The sequence below is a fragment of the Pelodiscus sinensis genome, chromosome 31 (genome assembly GCF_049634645.1).
Source record: "Pelodiscus sinensis isolate JC-2024 chromosome 31, ASM4963464v1, whole genome shotgun sequence".
NCBI classification, from domain to species: domain Eukaryota; kingdom Metazoa; phylum Chordata; order Testudines; family Trionychidae; genus Pelodiscus; species Pelodiscus sinensis.
In genome coordinates, this window is record NC_134741.1 from 7,947,386 (window position 1) to 7,972,607 (window position 25,222).

A 25,222-nucleotide genomic window follows, 5' to 3' on the forward strand; every position below is an offset into this window, starting at 1 on the left:
ACTTGCGCTCCGAATTCTTAGATCCTTCTTCCCAGCACTACATAATCCGCAGTAACCCGCTCAAGGTCATTCTTGGCCGTGTCATTAGTTCCTATGTGGAGAAGCAGGAAGGGGTAGCGATCTGAAGGTTTGATCAGCTTGGTAAGCCTCTCAGTGACATCCTGAATTCGAGCTCCCGGTAAGCAGCACACTTTTCGAGATTCCAGGTCCAGATGGCAGAGGGATGGTTCAGTCCCTCTTAGGAGAGAGTCCCCGACCACCACCACCCATCATTTTCTTTTCATAGAATCATAGAATCATAGAATAATAGGACTGGAAGGGACCTCAAGAGGTCATCGAGTCCAGCCCCCCGCCCTCAAGGCAGGACCAACCTCCGTCTACACCATCCCTGACAGATGTCTATCCAACCTGTTCTTAAATATCTCCAGAGAGGGAGATTCCACCACCTCCCTTGGCAATTTATTCCAATATTTGACCACCCTGACAGTTAGGAATTTTTTCCTAATGTCCAATCTAAACCTCCCCTGCTGCACTTTAAGCCCATTACTCCTTGTCCTGTCCTCAGAAACCAAGAGGAACAAATTTTCTCCTTCCTCCTTGTGACACCCTTTTAGATATTTGAAAACCGCTATCATGTCCCCCCTTAGTCTTCTTTTTTCCAAACTAAACAAGCCCAATTCGTGAAGCCTGGCTTCATAGGTCATGTTCTCTAAATCTTTAATCATTCTTGTCGCTCTTCTCTGCACCCTTTCCAATTTCTCTACATCTTTTTTTTGGGGGGTGGTGGCCGTGGAACCCCCATCCCTAGGACTATGCATCCCATGCTTTCCAGTAGATGGTGTTCCCTTCTGGTTTCTTCCTTGTGAGGTCCCTTACAGAGCTTTCAGCACTACAGAGCCTGTGGAGAGAGCTTGAAAGTGATTACTTACCTCTATAGCATTTGGGGATTTCCATGTTGGCCTTTTTCCCCTTCTAGAAGTTACATGCTGCCAGTTCTCTTCTTGGTCACGTACTGCCCTCTCTGGTTCCTCTGCCTTCTGTGCTTGAAGGATTAAACGCTGCCTTCTGTCAAGGACGTCTTCATCCTCTCTGATCCAGCATAGGGTCGACACTTGGGCCTCCAGTCCTCTAATTTTTTCTTCCATAATGTCGACCAGCTTGCACTTCGTGCAGATGAAATCTGTTCTTTCTTCCGGGAGGAAGACAAACATGGCACACACAGGTAACAGCAGCAGATCCATCACCATCCATTGCTCCTGTCCTGGAGAAGGGATTTAAAAAGAAAGGCAAGAGAACCTCCCGCCCTTCCCAACTCACTCTCTAAACTCCCTGTTAGCACTCACCTGTTCGCAGTCTAGATGCAGCCCCGTAGATACCATTCATTTGGACCAGCTCAGTGTTTATTTATTTCTCTGTATGTGACTTGAAGGCAGTTTACATTTACTGGAGTCACTGTTTTTCTTATGGGACCACAGCATGGTTCACAGATGTTTGATTGTTAATGGGAACCCATGCAAGCAATTCCATAATTCTTACCAGGTATCCGTGAGGCCTTTTAAAGAGTCAGGCACCTGGCACCAATAGGTAGCAGGGTAAGTGGCTATTATTGCAATGGTGAGGTTACTAGTTTCCTCATTGTGGGCATTAGTGTTGTGGGCATCTTTACTTAAATATGGTGATGTCCCATTTGCCCGTGTTGTTTCACTTATAGATTTCTTATCATCTCTGGCCAAACCACTTTTATGGTTGGTGTGCAAGTTTTACAAAAGCTAAATATTTCATTCATGTGGCTGTTAAAGCAAAGCCAATCCTGTGGGGTGGGAGCTGGTACCCCACTTCCAGTCCTCCTTTTCATGTGATACACTCTTTGCTTCCTTACAGTTCCTTGTGGTCACCTGTGGAGATATTGTTGACATTCTCCTAGCTTAAACAATTACTACACTATTATTCACTAAAATTATTCACTAAAATTTAGAGTTGCCAATATATTGGGCCCAATTATTAATTTTGATTTGTTTAAATTCATGCTTCTTCTTTACTTGAAATATCCTTTCATTAAAACAATATTCTACAAACAACGACATTTGCAATATATATCACAATTAAGACACACAAGACAAACTTGGAAAAAACACACAACACATATGAGCACAGAAGACAGAACATCATGATGTTTGTTTTTTTTCTTTTAGTTGCTCTTCAGCTGGTACCAGCACTTTCTGATGTTCTGAAAGACAAAGAAAACATTTCTACCTCTGTCGCAGTGGCACATTATACTTAAGAATACTTTTCCTTTAGGCTGTGTCCAGACTCAGGGTTTTTTTCGAAAAAAGTAGCCTTTTTTCGAAAAAACTTCACCTGCATCCAGACTCAAGCCGCGTTCTTTCGAAATTAAATCGAAAGAACGTGGCTTTTCTTTCGACGGCGGTACACCTAATTCTACGAGGAAGAACGCCTTTTTCGACGGAGATCCGTCGAAAGTAAGTGAGTGTGGACGGGGGAGGCCTTTTTTTCGAAAATATTGGCATCCAGGAAGAAGCCCTGGTGGACAATCTGGGGCATGGGTTGCATGTCTGTGGTTCCTGTCTGCAGCCATTTCTTAAAGGGACAGGCACCCTCACAGCCACTTGTTGCAGAGAAGGAGCCAGAGCACACGGCTACTTTGGTGCAGCATGTCCCAGCCCCAAGATCATCCTGGCCCTTCCACAGAGCCTTCTGGGGACCCAGCCAAGGGCTCCAAACGCCGGGCACCATCCTGATCTGGCCCAGAGCTCAAGAGCCTTCTGGAGCTGTGGGGAGAGGAGGAGGCCTTACAGGCCCTCAAAAGCCGGCGGCGAAATGCCGACATTTATGGCCACATGGCAGAAGCCCTGGCCCAGAAGGGCCACTACCCCCGCACCCAGGACCAGGTGCGCTCCAAAGTAAAAGAGCTGCGCCAGGGGTACGTCAAGGCCAGGGAGGAGAGCTCCCGTTCTGGGGCAGCCCCCTACTACTGCCCTTACTACACGGAGCTGGACCAGATCCTGGGTGGCAGTGGTGAAGCACGCACACCACGGCGGTTCGTCCAGTCAGGATTGGCAGACCCGGTGGTGGACGCTCCCGAGCAGGACCCAAAGCAGTCTGGAGACGGGGACATGGTGCCAGAGGAGGAGGACAGTGAGGAGACGGCGACCCTCACCCTGGAGCCAGTCACCCAGACCCCAGAGGCCTCCCAGGCGTCATCTGGCGCAGGAGAGGAAGCAGCAGGTGAGTACAGTGAGGTTGTGTAACACCCGGGGGGGGGGGGAGGTAGGTGGGTGCACAGTGGGTGATGCACAAGGGAAACCTGTCATGCTCAGGCTGATGCCCAGGTCACACACAGTGTTACCTTCAGAATGTCTGATTCCCCTGTCTCAAGGAGAGGGCATGCCCTTTTGGACAGCTGTTGCACACATGACTGATTGTGATAGAAATGTAGCCGTGTTACTCTGATCTGAGGAAGTGGGTCTGGCCCAGGAAAGCTCATCCCCTAATAAACCATCCTGTTAGTATTTTAAGTGCTACAGAGTCCAGTTTTTTAGGACTGATTGTGTCTTCTTCTTTTCCTCCACAGCCGGACCAGCCGTGCAAGAGGGCCACAGCACCCCAGCCCCACCTCCATCTCCATCTCAGGGACATGGGAGCTGCAGACACAGGCGTATCTATGCGGACATCCTGAGGCAGCACGTGGAGGCCGTGCAGGAGCTCAACTCCATCCTGAGAGAGAGGGCGGAGGCAGAGGATCGCTGGCGTGACCGGCTGATGGAGGAGCTGGTCCTGCAGCGCACGTCCCTGACTGCCACTCTCAGGGAGGTCTGCGGCTTGCCTGCTCCTGTGCCTGGTCCTGCTCCTCCAGCACCCCATGACCCCGCCCAACCAAACCCCCCTTCCACAACAGCATCCCTTTCCCCCCTTGGACCTCCCTCTCCCCCAGCCCCCCCAGTTCCCCAGCCCCTCTCTCCCCCTGGCCCTCCTCTCCCCCAGGCCTCCCCGTCCCAAGAGCACCCCAGCCAGCCAACCGACAGGTGCACCATCCGATCCCGTGGCCATGGAGCACCCCGAACACGAGGCCCAGGCAGGAGAGGGAAATCAGGCAAGCACCGTGCAACCTGATCCCCTTCCCCGCTCCAGCTTTCAAGTCCCCTTCCCCCCTCCAGGTTTCAAGCACCCCCATCACCCCAGTTAAAGCACAAAGAAAGGGTTCAACAATAAACCCCTCTAGCTGGTTATTAACTGTCCGGGATGTCTGGCAGCCGTGTCACAAACATGATGCCGTCGTGCCCGGCCCAGGAAGGCGAGACTGGTGTTTCCTGCCACCTGCAGTTTGACTTGCTCCTTCCCCCCATTCCTGCCTTAACTCCCGGGCTGACCCGGCAGCTGAAGTGGTCGGGGGCCCAGCAGCCTGGGCAGGGAGTCGGGTGGCCAGACCCTGGTGGCAAGAGTCTTGGTGCTACTTGTTTCCCTGCCCCCTCTGGTGCCCTCACTCCCCACCCGCAGCCCCTGCTGCCTGCCTGGGTCCCTGTGCTGTGTCAGACGCTCAGTGAACCCTCCTGTTTCACACGGGCTGGGAGTGGCTCTGGGCTAGGGCACAGGGCTGTGTCATTCCCTGTGGGAGTGGGAGACCCCCAGAGCCCAGAGTGAGTGGAATCCCCAAGGGGCGCACGGTGAGAGACAGGGGGCTGGCGGCTCAGGGAGGGGCGGTCCCAGGGGGCAGAGGGCACCTGTGACTCTCATCTGCAGCTGACTCTCTGCTCCTTGCTTCCCTCCCGCTGCTTCACCTCCCAGGGCTTCTTTCTCCTTCCCTGTCCATAGCAGGCAGCTACACAAAGGCCAGTCACCAAACCCCTGGGGCCAGCATGGCCTCTCAGGGTGCCCCCGCCTGCCCTGTGCTGAGAGCCAGGCCCAAGCAGGAAAGAGGCGGGTGGGCCCCTGTCAGCCAGTGGGTCTGCCCAGGAAGGGGGCAGGAAATGGCCAAGTAGCGAGTTCGGGTCTGAGGGGCAGGCAAAGCTCATCTTGCCCTGCAGGGCCACCAGCAACAGCATCTCTTGTGCACGGCTGTGGAGTAAAGCATCCCTGAGGGAGAAGCGGTGCTGTCAGAGCCCCCATAGTTGCTGAAGTAGCTAAGTGGGGGGTGCATTAGTGTGAAGCGTTAAGGGCCCCCTGGTTCAAGCCCAGTCCTTGGTGGAAATCTTTGCTCCTGTTGCTGAGCCCTTGTGTGGGTGCATCTACACTAGGGTCTTATTTCTAGAAAAGTAGACACAGCAGAGTTGCACATGAAACAGGGATTTAAATAGTGCACACTTCATTTGCATACTCTCACCCATGCAGTGTTTTGAAAGTGAAAGGGCATCAGGGGCTGCTGCATTAATTCAAACCAAGCCCCTTGGTTCAAACTAACGTTACTCGTCATTTTTTGCCCTCTGTGCCTCCCCCCCAGCACTCACCAATCCCCCCCCCCAACACACCCTCTTCCCACTTTCCTCTCCCCCTCCCCTTGCTGGTAACACAATCAGGACTTTTCCCTGTTGAAAGAACAAACTCTCTGGTTTTTATGTGGGGATTGTAGAACTGGGGAGGGGCTGGGGAAAGACCCTGGGAGGGGGCTGGGAGGAAGGGCTAAGGCTGGCACCTTCCTCTGATGGTCCCACTGCCTCATGTCAGGGGCCTCAGCAGCACTGGGGGGTGGCTCCAGGGGGAGAAGCTGGTTCAGGGGAACTTGAGCTGCTGGGCCACTGAAGCAGGCCCCCAGCAGCAGCCTCTGTGCAGGGCTCACACGCTCCAGGCCTCCTGGTCATATTGAGTCTCCCCGTGTGGCTTGGGCTCCAGACCCTGCCCCCCAGCTGGTGCCTTGAGGTAGCCACTGCAGCAGCAGGAATTTGGGCATCAGGTCCCCTGTTGTTGGGGACAGGAAGCCAGGCCCAGGCCCTTTTATCCACTGGGGCTGTGCAGGGTGGAGCCTCCCCCTACCAGATCTCTGCCCTGCTTCCTGCTAAGCTCTCAGCCTTTTTGCTTGTTTCTGCTTCCCTGTCCATAGCAGGCAGCTAAAGGAAGGGAAGTCACCACACCAAACACCCCTGTGGCCAGCATAGGGCTTGAACCCATGACCTTGGTGTTATTAGCACCACACTCTAACCAGCTGAGCTAGCCAGCCTACAAAGAAAGATCTCACCAGTGGCCCTTTTAAGAAAGGCACCTCAGGCAGCAACAGGAACATCTCTGCAGCTGCCAACGGCTCTTCTCTGACAGGGCCTCTAGCGACTCACTGTGACGTGGGCTGGCTCGTCCAGCTGGTATGAGGGTTGGTCGAGGTGGCTGGCGGCCGGCAGACCCAGGGCAAAGAGGCAGCAGGAATCTCTTGCTGCCAGCACCTTGCCTCCCAGCTTCTTCCCTGTCAGCAGCAGCCGCAGCCCCTTTTGGCCCCTGGGTCAGCCTGGGAAGGGAGGCAGGAATGGGGCCTCAGATTGCAGGGTTCTGAGTGCTGAGCGCTGCTCTTAACACCAACCACCCCTCACTCAACTGGGCCAAACTCGTGCCTCAGTTCATGCCCACTCGGACCTGTTTTACTTGGTTTCCTTTCACCCAGAGCCCCCTTCTTCTCCTGGGCTGCAAGGAGCATCGCTGGGATCCTTTCTCATATCCCAGCACAGGGCCATCTCTCCAGTGACAGGAGATGGGGCTGGTTTCAGGATTTCTTTTAGCGCAGCATGAAGCAAGGGGAGATGGAAGAAAATCAACCCCGTTTGCAAGCTTTGTGTGATAGGAGGGGTGTGAGCTGGGGAGCCTGCCCTGCAGAGGGTGCGTTTGGTTGCACCCAGGGGCAGCAAGAATTCAGGCCCTCAGGCCAGTGCATTGGGGATAATGTGTGAGCCCTTCCATGAGCATTTTCTCCTCCCACTGGGGAAGGCAGCTGGGCAGGACCAGCCTGCAGCCCACGTCCCTTTCAGCCTCAGGTGCAGGAGGTAACAGAGACGGGAGGAAAGTCCATGGCCAGAGCCTCCTCCCAGCAGTCTGGCCCTGCGCAGAGTCTGTGCATAAGGGAGCCTCTCCCAGCAGGGCGATGGCCTGTTCTCTGCAAAGTGCTCAGCCTGTTTCATTCCTTTGCAGGAGCGAGTGGGATACATGCGCCCTGTTCCTCACTGACAGGATTGTCTTCCTCCCTTGGTTTCACACAGGGTCAGTCCTCCTTCCAGGGAGGAATGCAAATCCAGATGAGTGAAATTGAAAATGAAACATGGATTTGAACTTCCTGAGCTTCATTTGCATAATTTCAAACACCAAGTCCAGCTGAGACCCACTAAATCAAACCCAGAGGCACCCCCACCAGCACTGCATTGAAGCCTTTGCATTTCCATTTGTGCCACATTCTGGGTCTACAGTGCAGTGTAGACAAAGCTTGAGTGTTGCTCAGCACTAGTAGGAGACAGGAAGGGACAAAACGGTCTAACGGCACCTACAGCCTTTCAGAACAACCCCCAGCCCCAACACCAAGGACCAGCCCTTCCCTCCACCCTCACTGGGATCTGCTGGACAGGTCCAGATGCAGGCATGGGCGAGCCCGGTAGCTGCCCCGGATACCAATCAATGTGGGGTGCCTGATGGCAGATGCATCCCTTACAGCTGCCATCAGGCATCGTGTGCCCAGCTCCCGCAGCACCTTCTTACCCACATCCCTGTGGTGCAGGCCAGCAATGCTCTCCCCCCACAGATGCAGGCCCCACACAGGCCAGGCCTGCTGCTGGGAACTGTCTGGATTCAAGCCCACCCCAGTGTCAGCCTAACGATTGCTGGTCTATAAAAGCTGCCTTGGAAATGAGGAAGCAGTTAAAGTAACTCTGATGGGACTTGAACCCACAACCTTTGAATATCTAGCTAGGCTTACACCAGCTTGCTGCAGTTTAGAAGTCCAACATGCTTGCCATTGCACTACTGAGCCCGGTGGACTGCTGAGATTGATATCTCCACTCTGCTTTGTAGCATGTAAATTGCTGGGGGAAAAGAAAGGAGAAGCAGGACTGTCTCTTTTAGGAGAGCAGGTAGAAAGAGGGAGGGGGACACTGAGCCCCCACCAGAGAAAATAAGAGACAAGAACTGACCTACACCTGGAGAACGTGGGCATCGATGCCACTGCATCTTGCATACTAAGCAAGCACTCTACCTGCTGAGCTAGTTCCCCTGCCTGTGAAAGGTGTATCTGCCTCACCTACCTTGTTCCAGAGCTGCCCGAGGCTCCTTTCTGAAAGGGCCACTTGTGGGACTGACACCCGTGGGCCGGCTAGCTCGGAGGTTTAGGACGTGGTGCTCGTATCACACAGATGCATCTTAGGAGAAAGCCCCTTGTTTCAATCCATAACGGGCTCACTATTCCGACGTCCCTGCAAACCTCATGTCGCGAGGAGTGAGTGGTGTTTCAGAAGAGCAATTTATTTGGAACTAAGTGCTGTGTAGCCAGCGCCAAATTACAAAATAAGCTATTTCAAAATTGACTTGAAATAAGCTACCCAATTGCATCGCTTATTCTGAGCTATGGGACGCAACCGTAGTGAGTTAGAGCCCAGCTCTGCCCCCAGCTCCCTGCCCACCCACACATGTACTGACTCCCTCGCTGCCATGGGGCTGTTTGCATTGGCCTCTTCTCTCTGTAGCCAGGCTTCAGCCAAGACTGGGCCCTGCATTTCTCATCCCTTCAGAGACAGATGACTGTACATTATGAAATGTTGTTGTTGTTGTTGCCTTGGAAACTCCCCACAGACCTTCCCCTGGGGTCCCGGGCAGCCTGCTCACATTGCACAGCTCACTTCGAGGTGAGGGTGCTGTGTAGACACACTGTTGAGGACCAGCCTGCTGGGGGGAGGCACTGGCCACTTCCTTTCCTTGTCTCTCTCATACTGCATCTACACTGCAAGGCTACGTCTACACTGCAGGTTTTTTGAGCTGTTCACTGCAGCTGTTCTTGCCGAAAATCTTGCAGAGCGTCTACACTGCAGGCACGTTTTTGCTCAAGTAAATTTATAGTTCAGCATCAGACAACAGGGCTTCTTGCACAAGAGTTATTCCTTTCCCCACGCGAAATAAGCCCGCTTGCGCAATCACTCATCCACAAGGAGGCAGTGTGGAGAGGAAACAGGGGTCTCTTGCTCAAGAAAGCCCTATAGCTAAAATGGCCATCAGAGCTTTCTTGGCAGGAGAGTGTCCACACTGCCATGGGCATGCTTGCAGAAAAGCACTTCTCTTGTGCAAAAGCACATGGCAGTGTGGACACATTGTTACACAAGACCTTTTCCACAGGAACTCTTGCACAAAACAGTTCTTGCACAAGAAGCCTGCAGGGCAGATGTAGCCAGGGGGTGTTTGCGTTTGTTACCAGCACTGAGCTTTGTACAACAGCCCAGGGAACATTGTGAAAAGCCAAAATCTTCCAGCCCTGGGTGTCCCTGGCCAGCCAGCAAGTGGCACAAAGGTTCCCTGAAGCACTGACTTCAGCTAATTTGAAACAAACCCCCGCACCTGAGAGGTGGTTTAGGTGATGGACTGTTCAAATCCCATTCTCACAATGTGCTTGCAGCCCTCTCTCTAGCCTCTCCCAGAGGTTCAGTGCCAGCCCCTCCTGTACCCCTGCCTGCCCCAGCCCCTCCCAATACAGCCTGGGGAAAGGGGAAATCTCCACAGAGACACTCCCAGCTGGGACCCTCAATCCCTTCTGCCCTCAAGGGGAAACCTCACAAAGGAGATTCCAGGCAGCCAGGCCATGGGGGTCTCTGAGATGCCCCAGCCTTGCAGCCTGTCCCACCTGGCTGTTGTCATGGACCCTCTGTGAGGTCACTGCCTCCCAGCCAATGAGCTGAGGTGCTGCACAAGGCCCTTGTGATGTCACTGCTGCCTCCCAGGGCTCATGTCCTGCTCCTGGCCAGCCCCTTGGCATGTGTGAGCTGCTCCCCCTCTGCCACCCTCACTCAGGGCTGGTTCTGGGGCTCACACAGGGAACATCAGAGGCTTCTCAGGGGGCCACATTGCTAGGCCAGGGGTCCTCCTGTGGGGCTGTGAGTGTTGCTGTCCCTGCTGTACAGACAGGGCCATAGAGCCTCAGGCGGTTTCAGTGGTGGGAGACACTTCCCTGGTTTCGGGAGGGAGATGAGACGTCAGGGCCCATGACATGGAACCAGCTACAAATACCCATGGAAAGCTGATTTTCAGAGGGGTGTGATCAGCCCTTCCTGTGTATCTGGCTTCTTCAAAGGGGCTTAATCAGGATCGAAACTTGAAGAAGGAACATTTAGAAGGGTGAATTTCTTTCCCTGAGAGTCTTTTCTGTGTGTCCCAGTGGCTTACTGGACAAGGCACTGGCTTCCTAAGCTAGGGATTTTGGGTTCAAGTCCCACCTGGGGTTATAGTTTCCTCTTGCCAACAAGAAGCTTACATTCCTCTGCTCCTGGAAAGGATGCTCCACAGTGGCTGTCCCCTTACAGAAGCTGTTCAGACCCATCACTAGCGAATGCTTGTGTTAGGTGCAGCTCTGAGTGCTAAAAGCACAGGTATTCAAAGTCAGAACCAAGGGGCAGGTTTTGCTCTAGAAGGCCCAGGAGTGACAGCCAGAGGGAGGTGACTGTAGCAGAGCAGGGTCTGTCTGGAGACAAAGCAGAGCTGGAGGATGAGGAGGCAGAGACTCCAGGGTCGGGGGAGCTAGTTATTTTGTCTGACAGACAATCCCCAGGCCCTAAGCATGGTGCAGGTGAGGCCCATGGGGCAGTTTGCCTGGTGGGGTCTGGGGGGTGGAGAAGCTGTGAAGCTCTGTGAGTGGATAAGGTCCCTGGCTGAGCTGCGCCCCCTGCCGTGTGTGTGACTCAAACTGTCCCATGCCCCCTTTTGTGTGTCTGTTGCGCTTCCAGCGTCTTTCCTCAGGCACGTTCATCTGGCAAAGACCACCCCAGGGATCTTGTAAAAGGCCCTTGGCCTGGCTGGCTTCCCCCAATAGCAGGAAAAACTCTTCTCTTCCCTCTATTGTGGGGCTATGCATGGGCCTGCTGGCTCAGCTGTTTAGAGCTTGATGCTAATAATGCCCAAGTCACGGATACAAGCCCCATGCAGACCCCACAACAGCCAAATTAGTTTTGTTTGAGCTGCTCCCCACGAAAAGCGGTGAGAGGGAGCCCTTGGCTGTGGGACCCACTTGTGCCTGTTGTTCAGGGTTAAATAAGCTCTCCCCCAGGAGGCTGCCTGTTCCCTTCCCACCTTGCATTGGCTGGGAATCAAACCAAGCAAGTGGCATTAAACGCCAGGCACTGTCATGGTCTGGGCCACAGATAAAGTCCCTCTTGGAGCTGTGGTCCGCAGAGGAGTCTCTCCGGGCCCTGCAGTCCATGCGAAGGAATTGGGACATTTATAGCCGAATGGCCAATGGTCTAGCAAAGAAAGGCCACCTTCCTCCTACCCCTGCATCTTAAACCAAGTCAGAGCCAAGGTCAAGGAATCACAGCAGAGGTATGTGAGGGAGGAACCACATTACTGTGCATGCTCTTGGAGAGGATGAAAAGCCATGAGAGGCAGCTGCAGGAGCCGTTTCTGCCTGTTTTTTCAGGGTTCAAGTAAAATGTCAGCAAGGAGATTTGATGCTCCCTTTTTACATTGCATTGGCTGGGAATTGAACCCAGGTCAACTGCTTGGAAGGCAGCTATGCTCACCACTATACCACCAATGCCTGCCTGCAAAGCTGTTGGGAAAATTAGTGAGGGAATTCCACATCTGCCATGAGACTGGCCAGAGGCGAGAGGGTGCCTGTGTGGTTTGGGTAAAGCATAATTTCTTGGCCATTAGGCAAAGATCAGGAGTGGTGATGCTGGGGTAGTGGCTGCCCTGCACTCTCCATGGTGTGAGGAGCTGGGCGGGAGAGGAGTCCCAGAGGTTGTTGGGTGGGAGAGTAGAGTTTATCAGCCTTTGGGCTAAGCTCTAGAGCAGCCAAGGGAGAGGTGGGGAAGTGACCTCTGGATACTCTGTGTGGCCCAGGGATGCGGATCAAGAGCGTCCTTGTGTTTTTTGCCATAGAGGGTTGTTTCTGGGTCCTTTGCCTAAGATCGAGCACGTCTGCCTTCCGGAGAGCCATGTCACAGGCACAAGCCCCCAGAGACCCCCCCGGGGACACATCACAGGACCAAGCAAGGGGCAGAAACACTGGGCACTGTCAGTGTCTGGGCCAGAGATAAAGACGCTCTTGGAGCTGTGATCCGAGGGGGAGTCTCTGCAGGCCCGGCAGTCCAGGTGGAGGAATGTGGACATTTATAAACATAAAAACATCAGAACGGCCGTACTGGGTCAGACCAAAGGTCCGTCTAGCCCAGTGTCCTGTCTGCCGACAGTGGCCAGCACCAGGTGCCCCAGAGGGGGTGGACCGAAGACAACGATCAAGTGATTTGTCTCCTGCCATCTCTCTCCAGCCTCTGACAAACACAGGCCAGGAACACCATTTTATCCCCTGGCTATTAGCCTTTTATGGACCTAACCTCCATGAAATTATCTAACATATGGCCCAATGGCTGATGGCCTTGCAGAGAGAGGCCACCTTCCTCCTCCTGTGGGCCTGTGACCAAGACCAAGTCAGAGCCAAGGTTAAGGAATTGCGGGAGGGGTGTGTGAGGGCCCGTGAGGGCAGGTCCCGCTCTGGGGAAGCACCGCAGCACTGTGCATACAGTGAGGAACTGGACCAAATCCCCGGATGTGGTGAACCCCTGTCTCCAGGGACAGTTGTGGAGTCTGGGATGGAGACACCTGGGCAGCAGCGGCCGCAGCTTCAGGATGACAACGCTGATGTCCTGCAGCTCCAGGACGAGGAGGAAGATTCCAGAAACTTTATGACCTTCATCCTGGACAACGCTGATGACCTGCAGCGCCGGGAAACGCAGGAGGACTCCCAAATGTCTTCAGGCAGCTGGGAGGTTGCCACACCCAAGACATGTCGACACTTGCAGTCTCCTTCAGGAGAGGGATGCAAATGGAGACATTCGAAATTGTAAATGAAACCAGGATTTAAATATCCCGCGCTACATTTGCATAATCACATCTGGGTGCTGTTTCAAAATACTTTAACAGCAGTGTCAGCGTTTGCTAGTCGGGGCTCTGGACAGCACCTGCACAGAGGGAGATGGCAACTGCGGGACGCCCTGGCCAACTGTCCCAATGTCTCCCAGCAGAAAAGAAAACAAAAGAGGCCAATGCAAACAGCCCCCTGGCAGCGAGGGAGTCAGCACGTCGGTGGGTGGGGCAGGGAGCTGGGGGCAGAGCTGGGCTCTAACTCGCTGGGCGACCTTGGCCCATTCAGTGAACCTCTCCTTGTCTCCATGGCCCTGTCTGCACAGCAGGGACAGCAACACTCACAGGCCCACAGGAGGGGGCTGGTTTGATGCTTCACCCCATGGCCCAGCAATGAGCCCCCAAGCTTCCCCCTGTGTTTTGGGAGCCAGGTTTGCCCTTTGAATTCTGTGGGGCAGGTGATGTCAGGCCTGGGTACTGGGATTATTTACCATTTTCCCTGGCCCTGGGGCCCTGGTAACTTCACAGCTGTGGTGGCCGAGTGGTTAAGGCGTTGAACTAGAAATCCAATAGGGTTTCCCTGCGCAGGTTCAAATCCTGCTCACAGCGAGGCTAGAGTTTTGGCCACAGCCCTAACCAGGCAACAAGCTGCACAACCCCTGAGCCACTCTCCCCATCCCCAGTCAATCCCTTTCTGCGCCTTCTGAGAAACACACGGGGCATGGTGCCTCATTATGGTTCCCTGAGCTCTAGGGAAACTCTCAGCTCCTGCAGCCTCTGCCCCTTGCCCAGCACCCCATGGCTCAGCCCTACCCCTGGGGGCTGCCCTGCTCTAGTGTGTGATAGGAGTTGAGTGAGAGGATGGAGCGTCTGGGCCTGCCCCCAAAGGTCCATCCATGAAGGGCTGAAATGCCGGGAATATGATGTGGGTCACTCCTCCCCCGGCACACAGCCCCCCCCCCTCCTTTCCTGTGTTGGGATCAAAGGGTCTAGAGAAGTATTGTTTGGGGAGGGGGGTCTTGTTCCCTGCTCTTGCTCTGCCTTGGCCAAAGAATTAGTAACAGAATCATAGAATCATAGAATCATAGAATAATAGGACTGGAAGGGACCTCGAGAGGTCATCGAGTCCAGCCCCCCGCCCTCAAGGCAGGATCAAGCTCCGTCTACACCATCCCTGACAGATGTCTATCTAACCTGTTCTTAAATATCTCCAGAGAGGGAGATTCCACCACCTCCCTTGGCAATTTATTCCAATATTTGACCACCCTGACAGTTAGGAATTTTTTCCTAATGTCCAATCTAAACCTCCCCTGCTGCACTTTAAGCCCATTACTCCTTGTCCTGTCCTCAGAAACCAAGAGGAACAAATTTTCGCCTTCCTCCTTGTGACACCCTTTTAGATATTTGAAAACCGCTAGCATGTCCCCCCTTGTCCAAGTTTGTCTACTGTAAAATACTGACAAGCATGTTTCAGGGGAGGGGGTTATCCTGTTTGCTTAATGTGAAAAGGCCTCTTCTTCAAAGCCAAGGAGAAACTGGGAACAGGAAAGGGGGTTCTGCTCTGATTTGTGGCTCCCCAGGTAAACACAGCTCCTGCTGCTTGGGGATAGGGATAAGCCCAACTCCCAGGCTGAGTAAACCAAGGAACAGTCCTAGAAAGCCAGGGGCCAGTGTGTGTGAGGGTGTCTCCCAGACAGACAGCCCCAGGCTGGGAGGACAGAGCTGCCTGACATCTCTAGTGCTGCAGGGGGGTGGGAGGGGGGAGAGCAGGCACATTGGTGCTAACAACCTGCTAATGTGGTACCATCTTTCAGCCAGGCCAACAGGGAGTGTTTCTTGCAGGGTCAGCTGATTCCCCCCCAGCTTAATCCTTATACCTGCCCCCTGGCAGAACAGAGCCCCAGGTTGCAGCTCAGCTTTTCTCCTACAGGGCAGCTTGTGATGACAGCTCTAAGCAAACCCCTGAACTTGAAGTTATTAGCCACTATTAGCACACACCAAAGCCTGGGATTAAACCAGGAACCCTCAGATCTTCAGTCAAACACTCTCCCAACTGAGCTACTCTGGCTGTGATAAGTGGCTTGTCTGGCCTGTAATTCTCTGTCCAGGATGTTTGGCAGTGGGGCCGCATGTCGTTAAAGCACTTCCGGAAAATCATGCCAATCTAGACGCAGCCTGAGTGAAGGGGGGGGGGAGATTTTCCCCACCAGGTCTTTGTCCCTCGGAATCCCTGGGGACGCTGGGTTTTGTCTTGTTTGGTTTCCCTTTTTCCCTCCTCACTGGGGGGAGCGGGCGACTCTCTCGCCCTTGCAGCAGGAAGTCCTGGCACAGAGATGGGACGGGCAGATGCTCTGAGAGTGAGTCCCTGGGCTGTCTGGGGAGAGAACTTTCACCCTTCCAGCTTCCCAAGTATCACCAGGATGGCCGAGTGGTTAAGGCGTTGGACTTAAGATCCAATAGATGTTTGTCTGCGTGGGTTCAAACCCCACTCCTGGTAGCTTACTGTTTTGGAGAGACATCAATCTGGATGGTGCTTTGTCCTGCTGTGAGGCAGGGGACTGGACTTCATCTCTGAAGGTCCCTTTGGCTATGTCTGCACTAGTGGTATCTTGCGCAAGGGTTCTTATGCAAGAACACCTCCACCCTGCCATGTGTGAGCTGTGCTTTTGAGCAAGAGCATCCATGGCAGTGTGGACGCTCTCTTGTGCAAGAAAGCTCTGGTGGCCATTTTAGCCATAGGGCTTTCTTGCACAAGAAACACCTGTCCCATGTCCACACTGCCCTCTTACGCAAGAAGCCCTCTCTTACCACGCTTTACTGTAAAACTTCTTGGCTACGTCTAGACTACATCCCTTTTTCAGAAAAGGGATGTAAATGAGATGTATCGCAATTGCTAATGAAGCGGGGATTTAAATCTCCTGTGCTTCATTAGCATAAAAATGGCTGCCATTTTTTTGTCGGAGAAAAGCGCCAGTCTAGACGCTGACCTTTTGAAAAATAAAGCCTTTCCCGAAAGATCCCTTATCCCTCTTGAAATGAGGCACTTCCAGGGTGGGCCCTGGACTGTGAGGCTGCAATGACCTGATCCCAGGCAAGGTACCACTGAGAAGTCTCAGCCCCAGCCCTGCCTCCTCCCTTTTCAGCCTAACCTATTTAGCTGTCTCTTTCTGCACCAGAGAGCAGGGCAGAGAAACTGCTTTGGGGAGTATCAAAGGGAACTGCAATAAGAGAAGACCCACTGTTTCTGAACCAGAGACCTTTCACAGGTTGGGCTAATGTGATAACCACTACACCACAGAAACACACATCCCAGTATCTTCTGCTGCTGCACTTAACCTTGGGCAAATATTCGGTTGCTAACCCTTTGTCCAACAGCGATTGCTGCAGGGCAAAGGAATTCTCTGTTGTCAGTTTTGTGGCCTGAGGAAGGGACCAAACTGAAGGAGGCTGGGACCCAGCCTGGGGACTCCAACCGAACCCCTGAGAGGCTGCTGTGCCTGGCACTGGCAAGGCAGGGCTCTGACTGCAATTGCTGGGACAGGCAAGCCAGCGCCAAGTGCCCTTGTGATTCCCTGGGGGTGTCAGTGCCCAGAGACCCTGCGAGTGCAACCTCTGCAGCTCCTGCAACCGTGGAGAGTGACTCTCGTCCCCCCTCCCTTGGGATGGGCAATGGCAACAGGTGGAGGAGCTGGGAGAGAAGTCCCAGAGAGCAGCCCCATGACTAAGCTGGCCAAGCAGCTGCTGGGTGTGGGGGAGGTGAGGGAGGCAGCCCCCAGTGGTGCCTGGCCAATGTGTCTGCTATTCCTGCCATCCCTCCCTACGTAGCTGGAGTTGGCCATGTCCCCACAGCAGGAAGCCGAAGGGGGCAAAGAGCAGAAGTGCTGGAAGCTGGTGGGGGTGGCCTCTGGGTTTGATTTAGTGAGTCTTAGTTGGACTTGCTAAATCAAAAGCTGTAAGATCGATTGTGGCCATTCACCCCCAGCTGGACGTGGTTCTTGTTCTTTTGGAGGACACGGCCAAAGGAGAGTAAGGACGAGCCAATGGGCATCCAGATCAGATCACACCCTTGTGGAATGGATGGAAACAGAAACCAGACACACACACAGAGCTGGTTTGAATTGGTTCCAGCTGAGGGACGGGTTTGTCTGGTTTATGTGCATTGGCACTAGCGCACGCGAGGGGTTTGTGGTCATTTGAAGAATCCCTGGTCAATAGAAATCCAAAGTGTGAGACACCTGGAGATGTAAAAGTTTCATTCAATTGATGAGCTTTTTAAGGGGGCACTTGCTACACCCCCAGAGCAACCATGTGTTTGCATCCAGTGTTGGGAATGGAGCAGGAAACGAGGCTTTTGTGTGACTCACATCTCAGGTGGGAGGGACCCTCACTGACCCCCAGAGTGTGACTGGTCCTAACAAGGGATTTGCCCTGAAAGCAGCAGAGCTGGGGCAGGACAGGGAGTCCTGGGAGATGAAGCAGCTGGAGGGAGCCAGGAGAGCAGAGGCCAGCCTGAGAGCTGAGAGTCAGAGGTGCCCACTCCACTTTCATACCACAGGTCCTATGGTGTAAGGGGCAGCACTCAGGACTCTGAATCCTGTAATCTGAGTTCAAATCTCAGTGGGACCTGCTGGGGCTCTGCTGGTTGTTACAAGGTTCAGGTGCTTCAGCTTCCAGGCTCTGAGGTTCAGCAACAAGAGTTTTGTTCCTCTTGCTGGGTGTCTGAGGCCACTGGAGCTCCATCTCCAGACTGAGCAGGCGGGTGGGAGGGGTCTGATGCCATTACAGCTGCAGGACAGGTCACCCACCTGGCCCCTGAGCTCAGAAGAGGCTCTTGAGCAAGAAGGAGCATCTACACTGTCCCTTCTTGCGCAAGAAATACCCTCTAGCGCAATGCCGTTCTTCCTGAAAAATAATAGGTGTAACGGCATTGCACTAGAGGGCTTTTCTTGTGCAAGAACGGGCAGTGTAGATGTTCCTTCTTGCTCAAGAGCCTCTTCTGAGCTCAGGGGCCAGGTGGGTGACCTGCCCTGCAGCTGTGATGGCATCAGACCCCTCCCACCTGCCTGCTCAGTCTGGAGATGGAGCTCCAGTGGCCTCAGTGTAGATGTAGCCCTGCAGTGTAGACACAGCCTGAGAGAGACAAGGAAAGGAAGTGGCCGGAGCCTCCCCCTGGCAGGCTGGCCCTCAACAGGATGGGCACATCTACACAGCACCCTCACCTTGAAGTGAGCTGTGCAATGTGAGCAGGCTGCCGGGGCCCCCAGGGGAAGGTCTGTGGGGAGTTTCCAAGGCAACAGCAACTACAAAGATTCATAATCTACACTCATGTGACTGTGATTTATTCCTCCACTAGCAAGTGTCTCTGAAGGGATGAGAAATGCAGGGCCCAGGTGCAGGGAGCCGGGTCACATTCTCCTGCCTGAGCCTCAGTCCTGGCTGAAGCCTGGCTACAGAGAGAAGAGGCCAATGCAAACAGCCACATGGTAGTGAGGGAGTCAATACGTGGGTGGGTGGAGCAGGGAGCGGGGGGCAGAGTTCAACTCTAACTCACTAGGGTTGCATCGCATACTTCAAAATAATCGATGCGCCTATTTTGAAATAGCTTATTTTGTAATTTGCCACTGGCTACATAGCACTTACTTTGAAATAAATCGCTATTCCAAAACATCCCTCCCTCCTCCTGCCAAGCAGGGACGTCGGAATAGCGAGCCCGTTATGGTTTGAAACAAGGGGCTTGCTCTTGAGACGCGTCTGTGTGATATGAGCACCACGTCCTAAACCTCCGAGCTAGTCGGCCCACGGGTGTCAGTCCCACAAGTGGCCCTTTCAGAACGGAGCCTTGGGCAGTGGCAGCGATGTTGTGGGCTCTGGAACAAGGTAGGGGAGGTAGCAAAAGCTTTCATAGGCAGGGGAATTAGCTCAAGTGATAGAGCGCTTGCTTAGCATGCAAGAGGCAGTGGGATCCATGCCCACATTCTCCAACTGTGGCTCAGCTCTTATCCCTTATTTTCACTGTTGGGTGCTCAGTGGCCCCCTCCCTCTTGGTACCTGCTCTCCCAAAAGAGACAGACCTGGCTCCCCTTTCTTTTCCCCCAGCAATTGCCGTGCTGCAAAGCAGAGAGTGGAGATAACAAACTCAGCAGTCCGTCAAGCTTTGTGGTACAATGGAAAGCATGTTGGGCATTTATGCTGTAGTAGCTAGTGTGAACCCAACTAGACAGTCAAAGGCTGTGGGTTCAAGTCCCACCAGTGTTACTTTAGCTGCTTTCTCATTTCCAGGCAATCCTTAATGCTGAAATTGGGGTGGGCTTCAGTCCAGGTAGTTCCCAGCAGACCCCAGTGAGGGTGGAGGGAAGGGCTGGTTCTTGGGTTGTTGGCTGAGGGTTGATCTGAAAGGCTGCAGGTACCATGCCCTGCCCAGGAAGGCCAGACTGGCCTTTCCACAGCGCCCCTCCCCCAGAGCCAAGGTTCCCTCTAAGCCAGGCCTGGGCAATACAGGCCAGCGGGCTGTATCTAGCCCATCAAGACACTCCCTGCTTGCCCCACCCCCGCAAGCTGCTGAGAACAGGGACTGCTGGGCAGTTAGTGTCCCTGTTCCCAGCACAATCCCATTGGCTGGTTTCTGGCCATATGAAGCGTCATCCCCCCTCCACTCAGGGTCTTATTCATCGACCAGATGGCCCCTGCAGCTTGTGTGGGGACAAGGCAGACAGGCTGCCTGAGAAATGTGCTGGGCTGCTGGCCGGGAGTGAGCCAGGTAAGTCTCCCAGCCAGAGCCTGACTGAAACCACAGCCCCTCCCTTCCCTCAACCCCCGGGTACCGCACGTAAACCAAACCCTCTCCCCCCACCTGAACCCACACCCCTCCCAGATCCTGCACCCCAATCCTCTGCCCCAAGTCACAACCCAACACCCTGCAACCATTCCTGCACCCCAGTCCTCTGCCCCAGGCTCCTGTCTGCACCCAGCCTCCATCCCAGACCCCCACCTCCTCCGATAATAGCATGGAAAAGTGCAGGCTTGGGAGTGGTTCCCCATCAAAAGTCATTGCCCACCCCTGCCTAAACTGTGCAGCAGCCCAGCCTCAAAGCTGCTTACTGATCCCTTCCCAGCCAGGGGCTCTGGACTCTGCCCCTGGAGCTGCCCTGTCTTCTCCAGAGCCCTTAGAGCCCTTAGGTTGGCACCGGGGAGGCCTGAGTCCAGGCAGTGCCCAGTGGAGCCCAGCAGAGGCAGAGGGAAGGGCTGGTACTTGGGGGTGGGGCCGGGGGCTGTTCTGAAAGGCTGCAGGCACCGTTAGACCCTTTTGTCCTTCCCTGTCTCACCCCAGCACTGAGCAACACTCAGTGTCGGTCTGAGCATCCGTCCTGCTCTGGGACGTGTCTCTGTGGCAGGAACCTGCCCGGGCGGCTCTCGCAGTGAGGCCCCTCCCTGGCAGCACCGAGCAGTGAGAGCTGAGTGAAGGGGGAGGCAGGACCAGGGGGAGAAGGCTCCATGACTGTATCAGAGGGAGGCTCTGCCCTGGCCAGTGGGGAATCGTTGCCTCTCCGAGGGGCCCAGGCCTGCTGGGTCATTTCCTCAGGTTACTGAGTGGGGGCTGGAGCCAGTTCCGTGTTGTCTCCTTCAAAAACCAAACTGAACCAATGGATCTTGTGCCGACCTGACTGTGCGTTGGGCTAGTGCTGTGTGTGCCACAGAGCTTCCTGCAGGGCTGCCCACATGGGAGAGGGGAGGGGCAACTTGAGTCACCAGCTCTGTCCCTTCTGAAAATGGCAAGTGCTGTCTTAGCAGTGAGGGAGAGGTGGGAAGGAGCCTGAAGTAACCTCTTGGGTCTCAGCTGCTGTAACATGTGGTAATGAGGTGAGAAAAATGACAAGGCAGTGGCCATGTGAAATTTCAGTCTGATTTCCCTGACTAGGAATCGAACCCAGGACACAGCAGTGAAAGTGCTGCATCCTAACCACTAGACCATCAGGGACACCTGAAATGCACTTTTTTGCTCACCTACACCAGCCTTTTGCAGGCCATTTTCTGTCCACTTCAGGATTGTGGGCCCATTCTCCTTTGCCCAGAGAGGACAAAAACAGCCAAACAGAACATCAAAGCAGCCAGACTGGGCCATGCCAGTTGTCCAACTAGCCCAGGATACTGTCTCAGGACAGCAGCCAATTTCATTGTCCGGAGGGAATCCTCAGGAAAGACAGTTATTAAGTGATCCCTGCAGTCGCTCATTCCCAGCTACTGGAATACACCAGCTAGGGACACCTGCCCTGTCCATCCTGGCTAAATGCCATTGATTGACCTTTCCTGCATTCAATTATCCAGTTCTGTTTTGGACCTTCTTGTAGATTTCACCTTCACAACATCCTCTGGCAAGGAGTTCCACTGGGTGCAAAAATGCTTCCTTTTGGTCTATTTTTAACTTGGTTACTGATCAGTTTCATTCTGTCAGCCTGGTTCTTGAGTAGGAGAAAAAATAATTTATTTGCTTTCTGCACCCCTGTCATCATCGCATAAACCTCTGTCCCATCGCCCCTTGCTTGTCCCTTTCCCCAGCTGAGAAGAAGTTCCATGAAGGCTGGTGTCCAGCAGCTCCCTGCCCCAGTGTGGCTGGCTTTTGGGGACAGCAAGTAGGAAATGGTGAGGAGCGGGAGGGGGCTACTGGAGCCACTTAGCCCCCGGCTGGCTCTGACAGTAAAAAGGAAAACAGGGATTTCTCCCAACACTGGAGAATGTGGGTATCGATCCCACTGCCTCTCACATGCAAAGCAAGCGCTCTACCGCTTGAGCTAATTCCCCTGTTGCATAAAGTGTGTCCTTCTTGGAGGCTCTTCCCTTCTCCACAGGGACGTCTGCCTTCTAGGTCAGTTAGTCCTGGGAAATGAGAATTCTCCAAAAATGCCACAAGGGCAACACTAAGGAAGGAGACTCCCTGCAGCAAAGCCATGGGTGGTTTCTGAGATGGCCTCTGCCCTGCAGCCTGTCCCACCTGGCCATTGTCATGGACTCTCTGTGAGGTCACCGCCTCCCAAACTCCATTAGCCAATAAGATGCGGTGCTGCAAAAGCCCCTTGTGATGTCACTGACACAGGCAATCCTTAGGCTGACACCGGGGTGGGCTTGAGTCCAGACAGTTCCCAGCAGACCCCAGTGAGGGTGGAGGGAAGGGCTGGTTCTTGGGGTTGGGTTTGGGGGTTGTTCTGAAAGGCTGCAGGTGCTGTTAGACCCTTTTGTCCCTCCCTGTCTCCTACTAGTGCTGAGCGACATTCAGGATATGTCTACACTACACTGACCTACTGGAAAAAGCTACGCAAATTTCAAAACCCAATTTGTGTAGCTTTTTCTTCTGCTTTTTTTGGAAGAGGCTTTTCCAACATTTGGCCTGTGTGCACTAGGCAAGTCACACAAGGGAGGCAGCAGACAGAGCCCCACCAATGCACCAGACTCCCAGGGCAGGTAAGGCCAAGCCACAAGCAGCTGCCTGGCCTGATTTATCTCACTTCCCCAGGATGGCACCCAGGGGCATTCTCAGCTGATGTCACTTCTCTCTGTCATGTGGGAGTTGGGCTCATCCCAGGCACAGGCTGGTCAGAAGCAGCTGTACTTACCTAGGCACCCAGAGAAGAAGCAGTAAGAGCAGACCCTGTGTTTGTACCTGGCTTTGAACAAGGGACCTTGTGCATGTTAAGCAAATGTGATAACCACTACAACACAGAAACATACTTAGGGGGAGGGGAGGGGAGGGGAGGGGGGGTGGAACTTGGCTGACTGTTCTGTTCCCAGCTCTTTCTAACACCCTGCTCTGCAGGGGAGGGGAATGCACCTTGTGAACACTCCACCTCTTGTTCTCAGGGAAGCCACTAACCCGAGCTGCCAGCTCCTCATTTCCTCACCAGCCCCTTGAGATTTGTAGCTCAAAGCTGGAGCTGCTGTGGAAGGAGGTGAAGCTACAGAAGCTGCCAGGGGACAATCAGCGGGCGGAGGGTTTTTTTCTCTCCTCCCTGGGCTGATGTGGCTAGAACTGAGGAGAAGAAAATCCTCTTCCCTTCTCCTCAGAAGATGGAAATTGCAGTTGGTTCTCTCTTTGGTCCTACTAAAGCTGGACTCCAGGACTAGACTTTTTCTTTCTACAACTCTGGTGAAAGCTGAGAGTGAATTGCCTGTAGATGGAGAATGTGAGTTAAAGAAGGGCCCCATTTCCATCTCTCCAGCAACAGAAGGGTCCGGGTTCAGGATTTCTTTTAGCGCAGCAGCAAGGGGAAATGGAGGAAAATCAAACCCCTTTGCAAGCTTTGTTCTCACGGCACCAAGTGTGACAGGAGGGGTGTGAGCTGGGGAGCCTCCCACCCCGCAGAAGGGGCATTTGGGTGCACCCAAGGGCAGCAAGAATTCAGGCCGAGGCCAGTGCATTGGTGTCAGCCAACGGTCAGGGCAGTGTGTGTGTGTATGTTTCTGAGAAAAGGTTTAACGTCCGTGTCTTTACTGCTAGGACCGGGATCCCATCGCAGAGGGTGGCCAGCAGGCCAACACACGCCCCGTTATATAGGAAGAGCTTATTACACCTTAGATCTTAGCTGCTAGAACACAGGGGTTCCTTCGCAGTGGGCAGCCTAGGAAAGGCTGAAAAGGTGCCCCAACGGATCTTGTCACCTGGGAGTGACACAGATCCAAACGCCCAAGCTCTCCCTGTGTCTGTCCCTTTATGACCGGCTGAAGTTCTTTTAAATTGTGCTTGGTTCTATTACAGCAACTGAAGGAGTCAGGTTAAAGCTTAAACAGTTACAGGTTTATTAAAAGACTTATAAAAACATATGATTACAATGGCTATTGCTCTCTTTCTTAACTGTTAACAAATACAGATTTTAAAAATGGTTACAAAGAAAATAAAGATAGAAAATAGAAATAATGGTACCAAGTGACAGCTTAATCTTTAAAGAGCTCTAACACTATGTATATATATACTTAAACAAAGGACCACATCCAGGTACAATTTTTACCCCTTTCTGTGCCTCTCGACTCCAGCGTGTCAGGCCAGGGCTGGTCTCTCAATTCCTAGGAAAGACGAATACGAGGTGGGCATCCCCTCTGGAACCTCGGGAGATCAAACACCTAACCCGACCAGCAGATAGATGGTAGATTGACACTCAGAGAAAATGCGCTGCTGGACCCATCTATATACCCCTGGGGGCCCGTATCCTCTTTCTTATCTAAGATGACGAATTGTACTGGTCCGTTTTATGGCGCCAGTTCTTACAAGCAAGTTTCAAATTAATTTACACTTGCAAGAGAGATAACTAAATTGTGAGTACTAGACATTTTTTTACTGGGCGAGAGATTCCTCCCCCCACGGACGGCTGTGTGTTCGTATCAATATGGGTTAAGTCAAGGACACTCCTTGGCAGCCTCTTGGTCAGCAATTGGTGTATCTCTGTTTACAGCCATTCACGGTCACACAGCCTGGGCCTTCTGCTCTGCGTGCCCTGTATGCTCCAGGCAAGCAAAAATGGATGTTACAAGAGGGGTTCCTGTCTGGCTACAATTGGGGACAATGTGTGAGCCCTACTGGGGAAGGCAGCTGGGCAGGACTGTCTGGCAGCCCACGTCCCTTTCAGCCCCAGGTGCAGGAGGTAACAGAGAGGGGAGGAAAGTCCATGGCCAGAGCCTCCTCCCAGCAGTCTGGCCCTGCGCAGAGTCTGTGCATGATGGAGCCTCTCCCAGCAGCACTATGGCCTGTTCTTTGCAGAGTGCTCAGCTGTTTCACTTTTTGAAGACATGGCTCCTTTTTGTACAAAAGCCTTTTGTACAAAAACAGCTTGCTAATTAAGTATGCAAATGAAACAAAGCAATATTCTACTCCACACTTCATTTGCATAAGCTTTTGCAGAAGGCTGCAGCATAGATGTAGCCTTAGTCTATAAAGTGCTACCAGACCGCTTGTGGTTGTTTTTTGTTTAGCCTGTTCAGCAGCGGTGGCCAACCCATGGCTCATGAAGAAAGAAATCGCAGCTCCTGATGGAATCGGGTTGGAACCCAGAACTGCTCAGGTTAACCACGCTCACGGTTGGGACGCTCTGAGCCGCATATGTGCTCATGGCCCATGCCATTCCGCTCACAGAGCGCTGCATCATCTCCTGCACATGCGGGCTGGGCTGCACACAGATCCCAGTCTGCATCCCAGCACAGCTAGTGA

General features: G+C 53.5%; 7 non-coding genes across 7 annotated transcripts; 3 read left to right on the forward strand and 4 right to left on the reverse strand.

The window, feature by feature from the left end:
- Window positions 1-6,095: 6,095 nt before the first annotated feature.
- On the reverse strand, window positions 6,096-6,169 carry TRNAI-AAU (transfer RNA isoleucine (anticodon AAU)). The gene has a single exon. It is a non-coding gene; the product is annotated as a tRNA-Ile (tRNA).
- Window positions 6,170-11,638: 5,469 nt separating this feature from the next.
- On the reverse strand, window positions 11,639-11,710 carry TRNAG-UCC (transfer RNA glycine (anticodon UCC)). Its single transcript has one exon. It is a non-coding gene; the product is annotated as a tRNA-Gly (tRNA).
- A 1,852-nt stretch (window positions 11,711-13,562) lies between these two features.
- TRNAS-AGA (transfer RNA serine (anticodon AGA)) lies at window positions 13,563-13,644 on the forward strand. The gene has a single exon. It is a non-coding gene; the product is annotated as a tRNA-Ser (tRNA).
- Window positions 13,645-15,030: 1,386 nt separating this feature from the next.
- TRNAF-GAA (transfer RNA phenylalanine (anticodon GAA)) lies at window positions 15,031-15,103 on the reverse strand. The gene has a single exon. It is a non-coding gene; the product is annotated as a tRNA-Phe (tRNA).
- A 346-nt stretch (window positions 15,104-15,449) lies between these two features.
- TRNAL-UAA (transfer RNA leucine (anticodon UAA)) lies at window positions 15,450-15,532 on the forward strand. The gene has a single exon. It is a non-coding gene; the product is annotated as a tRNA-Leu (tRNA).
- A 2,057-nt stretch (window positions 15,533-17,589) lies between these two features.
- On the forward strand, window positions 17,590-17,661 carry TRNAQ-CUG (transfer RNA glutamine (anticodon CUG)). The gene has a single exon. It is a non-coding gene; the product is annotated as a tRNA-Gln (tRNA).
- A 3,277-nt stretch (window positions 17,662-20,938) lies between these two features.
- Window positions 20,939-21,010, reverse strand: TRNAE-UUC (transfer RNA glutamic acid (anticodon UUC)). The gene has a single exon. It is a non-coding gene; the product is annotated as a tRNA-Glu (tRNA).
- Window positions 21,011-25,222: the final 4,212 nt, after the last annotated feature.